Source organism: Triticum aestivum, chromosome 3A (genome assembly GCF_018294505.1).
Source record: "Triticum aestivum cultivar Chinese Spring chromosome 3A, IWGSC CS RefSeq v2.1, whole genome shotgun sequence".
Lineage (NCBI taxonomy): Eukaryota > Viridiplantae > Streptophyta > Magnoliopsida > Poales > Poaceae > Triticum > Triticum aestivum.
The window spans coordinates 440,956,898-440,962,229 of NC_057800.1; positions in this window are offsets into that span (position 1 = coordinate 440,956,898).

Consider the following 5,332-nt stretch of genomic DNA (forward strand, 5'->3'; position numbering starts at 1 on the left):
AGCATGATCTTGCCCTTTGTCGGTGTCAAAACCAGCGGATCTCGGGTAGGGGGTCCCGAACTATGCGTCAAGGCCGGATGGTAACAGGAGACAAGGGACACGATGTTTTTACCCAGGTTCGGGCCCTCTCGATGGAGGTAATACCCTACTCTTGCTTGATTAATATTGATGATATGGGTAGTACAAGAGTAGATCTACCACGAGATCAAGGAGGCTAAACCCTAGAAGCTAGCCTATGGTATGGGTGTTGTATGATGAAGTTGTCCTACGGGCTAGAACCCTCCGGTTTATATAGACACCGGATAGGGTTAGGGTTACACAGAGTCGGTTACAATGGTAGGAGATCTTGAATATCCGCATCGCCAAGCTTGCCTTCCACGCCAAGGAAAGTCCCATCCGGACACGGGACGAAGTCTTCAATCTTGTATCTTCATAGTCCTGGAGTCCGGCTGAAGGTATAGTCCGGCTACCCGAACACCCCCTAATCCAGGACTCCCTCAGTAGCCCCTGAACCAGGCTTCAATGACGACGAGTCCGGCGCGCAGATTGTCTTCGGCATTGCAAGGCGGGTTCCTCCTCCAAGTTCTTCAAGAAGATTTTAAACACCAAGGATAGTGTCCGGCTCTGCAAAATAAGTTTCCACATATTGCCATAGAGAGAATAATATTAACACAAATCTAATCTGCTGACGTATTTTGCAGCGTGACATCACACTACGGCCAAGTCCTTTACTCGAATCGTCTTTACTTTTCCACCTCAGCACGTTTTGCGAGGCGGTTTCCTTGGCACATCTTGTCAAAGCAGAGATCGTGTGCCCCCTTTTACGGGATTCTCATCAATACAGACGTGGGTAACCCAACCGCGCCATTCATCACGGTGCTTGGGAGGCAAGCGAGTTTTACTAGGCTGGTGGGGACGCACAACCGCATCGGCCCATATAAGGGGATAAGGATCCACCTTTTTACCTACGCCTTCTTCCTCCTTTGCCTATCCATCTCCTGCGCACTCGAGCTCCAGCGCCCAAGCCCGCACTTCCCACCTCAACCTTCTCCAGCAATGTCCGGAGCGGGAGGCAAGTGGATGGTCTCCTCTGTCACGGAGGGCCATGTCAAAAAGCTAAGGAAGGCCGGATACTTGTCCAAAGACATCGTGCACCGGCTTCCCGAGGAGGGGCAGCTTCTCCCCACCCCAAGGCCCCATGAGAGGGTAGTATTCCTTCCCCACTTCCTCCGCGGACTGGGTTTTCCACTCCACCCATTTGTCCGGGGGCTCATGTTTTACTATGGCCTGAATTTCCACGATCTGGCCCCGAACTTCGTCCTCAACATCTCGGCGTTTATCATCGTGTGCGAGGCTTTCCTCCGCATCCGCCCCCATTTTGGCCTCTGTCTCAAGACCTTCAACGTCAAGCCCAAGGTGGTGCGCGGCAGCCAGGCTGAGTGCGGAGGCGCCATGGCGGGCAAGATGGCCAACGTCCTATGGCTCGAGGGCTCCTTCATGGAGACCCTGAAGGGGTGGCAATCGTGGTGGTTTTACATCACCGAGCCGCGCGATCCGAAATGGATCGCAGCCCCCGAGTTTTGATCCAGACCCCCCACACGACTTATGTCTTGGAAAGAGACGGGCCTGTCGTGGGGCGACGAAAAAGAGGTGACCGGACTGCAGACATGCATCCAGTCCCTGGTGAGCAAACCGATCAAGCTCGTCAATGTACTCCAGGTTATGCTCGTCCGCCGGATCCTCCTGTGTCAACAACGAGACTTTAATCTATGGGAGTTCGACCCGGCACGGCACCAAACCCTTAACAGGCTCTTCGACACGACGTATGAAGACGTCTGGAAGGTGCTAACCAAAGGCGCCGAGGCTCCCACATCCGCTTCTGAGGACCGCGGATACAGCTCGCAGCGTCACGCTAGCGAGGTAAGCTATTTTCACCTTTTACAGGATGTTAAGTGTTTTCATAGTTTGACTCTATGCGGGATCTAAACTCCCTCACCTTTGACAGGCTTGGCAGGCGCAGTCCGGATCGATTAACTGTCCAGCTCCCTTGCCCGAAGACCCAGCCCCTGCTCTCCTAGTGAAGCTGCTAGTTCCGGCGCCTTATGTGGTGCCAGAGAAGAAGGCCAAGAAGAAGAAGGCCACGGGGACTCGAAAGAGTGCCCGTAATGTGGTGGTGTCGGACTCGTCATCCGACGAGTCCGAGACGCTCTCCTCCTGTGAGAACGAGGAGGAGGAAGAAGAAAACTCTCCCCCTCCAGCGGGGGGGGGGGGGGAAGAAAAGGAAGGCCGCCCCAACGGGGGAGGCCGAAGGGTCCAGGAAGAGGAAGACCCCTCCGCCGAACTACTCCCCCTCCGCCGAAGAGGACGAAGAGGAGTGGCCAGATAGGACCAAGCGTCCGGAGAAATCGTAAGTATTCGGATATCAGAGTAACTCATGACGTTCCTTTGTCGCACAGCTTTCCCTAATGTCGAACATAATTATGCAGCCCGCCCCGGGCCGAACTCAACGAGTCGTCGAGCGGCTCCCTGGATTCATCGGACGTGAACTCAGTTCCGCCCACTGTCTCCCCCCGTACTGCGGACGACGCCGAAGTGGCGTCGCAACGAGCTCTGGGGTAGGAGGAGGTGGTCCTGGAGGAGCCGCAAGGCGACCTCCCAGACCCCAGGAGTAAAGGGGACAAGACCCCCCAGGGCTCCAAGTCCGGCTTTGTGCCGGACACTGCGCCGGAATCTTCAACAGTTCCGGACCGCGGTAGGCGAACTCCTTCCAAGAGGAGCAAGCCTTCTGAGCCGGCGGCCTCCATCCAACCGGAGGTGCCGAACAATCTGCTGGAGGTGCTTGACGGCGCCTCCATCAACGATGAGCACCGTACTATTATGAGTACGGTGATCCAGAAGGTTCAGTCCGCCAAGAGCGGACTGAGTGAAGCTTGCGCTAGCCTCCTAACAGGCTTAGAGGTAAGTAAAAATATGTAAAAATATAACCGCATAGACAGTAGCCCCTGATGCTCTGTTTGGCGTTCGAAAAGAAAAGCCGAATAGAGGATCTATTAAATTTCGCAGGAGTCTAACAACAAAGAGTCAATATGCGTATGCAGGCTTCGCTGCTAGCCACCGCCACACTGACTGCGGAGGTGGGTGCCCTGAAACAGGGCCTCGAGCGGACCGAGCAAGAGCTCGGCCTTGCCAAGCGGCAGCTCGAGGAGAAAGAAGGTAAGAAAATACCTTACAGAAAAAGTGCCTATAAAAAGACATGATTGCAAAAAATAACAGGATTGTACTGCTTATTGTAGGGGCCACGACTGAGGTGGCGACCCTCAAGCAGGCGCTGTCCGAGGTCAAAAAGAAAGCGGCCTCGGAGTGCACCGAGCGAGAGAAACTTGAGGCCTAGGTCGGCGAGGTGCAGCAAGAGCTTCAGGCTCTCATGAAAAAACATGAGAGTTTGGAGCTTGAGTCAAAGACGCAAGCATCCGAGCTCGCAGCGGCCCTGGAGACTGCCAAGTGTGCCAAGGCCGACGCCCAAAAGGCCCTCCAAGAGTTGGAGGAGATGAAGAAGATTGCAGCGGGTAAGGCATTCTTTATGCAAAGCAGAAATATAAAAGTAAACTACTTGTTACTTACCCGAATCCGGAGCTCTCCAGGGGCATTCGCAGATCTTCCCCGCAGCGTATCCGACACCGCCGCATTCTACCGAGCTGAAGAGGGCAGCTTGACGGAGAAGGTGTTCTGGTCTCAGTATGCTGAGGCTGGACACCCTATGCCCTTGAGCGACCAGCTGAAACAGCTGGTCGAGCTCCACAAGGCGGCCGAACAGGCCATGAAGGGCTTCATAGTTCGGCTGTGGCCCGGAGAGGCCCTGCCTGGGAGCTACTTCGGGCTGGTGCGGCGGCTGGTGGAGGCCTGTCCAAGGCTCGAGGTCATCAAGCGCTCCGTCTGCATCGAAGGTGCCCGTAGGGCCCTTGCCCGTGCAAAGGTGCACTGGGGTAAGCTAGACGGTGAAAAGCTTGTGAGGGACGGGCCGCCGCCGGGGAAGGAGCATCGCAAGCCCGAGAACTACTATAAGGATGTTCTTGCGGGTGCCCGCCTTGTGGCGGATGAATGTACCAAGGATGTAATTTTTGAATGAACTCGCTCGTGTTTATCCTGTGCGCTGAAAACTTGTTCATATGCGCTAAGCAATGCTTATTGAATTTAAAATATTATTTTCTGTGCGGCCGTTTATCAAAAATTGAGAGATGGCCAGTCGTCGGCTTCTGCCCCCATGCCACTAGTGCTGGGGTGTTCGGGATAAACCTGAGCGCTCTTTTTCCCATGGTTGGGTCCTTCGAGGGAGGCGCTCAGCACAACGAACCAGGCAATCGGACTATAATGCTTGAACACTCTCACTTAGCCATAGAACTTTATAATTTTAAATTTCGGCGAAGCCCCTAGTTCGGAAGACCGAGTTCGGGGCGCTATCCACGCCTTGGCCGGACAAAGCCAGCTCCTCGCTCGAAGCGGCATAAGTCTTTAGGGACTCGAAAAACCTCTCGAACAGCGACCGGTCTCTCGCCTCATCATGACAGTCAGTTTTAGCTTTCTCCACTGAGGTGCTTAACCCAGCTGAACCGGGGCACAATCGCAGTGGTTCTCCTAGTGCTACCTTAGCCGATATAGCAGAACGTAAGGCACCAAACATAGGAGCCGGGCAAACCCAACTATTGACCCAAATCATGATTCAGAGCCGATGCATATAGTGCTATAAGTTCGGGGTGCCGCACTTGTGAAAGTGTACGGACTTCTCACACCATAATGAGGGGTACTGAAGCCCCTGGCGTGTTTGCCGTACCATGGTGTACGGGTGCGATCATGTCATTTAATAAACATATATATGAAAAGAGGATAATGCAAAAAATAGACAAAAAGCTATGCATTGTTTATAGAGAGGCTATTTATCAAAGCCGAACGATACAAGTAGTGCGATAAGCAAAAAGATATTGGACTATTCAGTATGTCCTGACCAGGGGCAGGCCGCGGAATTGTATTTAAAACAGGTATACCGCTCGTAACAGAGACCACCTGGGAGTTCCATAATGCGGCATGGCTTGTCTGCCTCCCTGGATCTTGCATCGTTTGTGCGGCAGTTGAATTGCCGAACAGGTCGTCCGAAGTATGGAGTCCTGAAAGTAAGAAAAAATTAAAAAAAGAATTCGGCAGCCCCTAGTACGTTTTAAGCCGTATTTTGGGCGTGCCATTATTGTGCCCCTTCCCCTGTGCCATGGTATTTCAAGGGCGTAGTTATGTACGCGAGGTACTGGTTTCGCTATGTCACGAAAGCTGGGGTTGGGGCCAC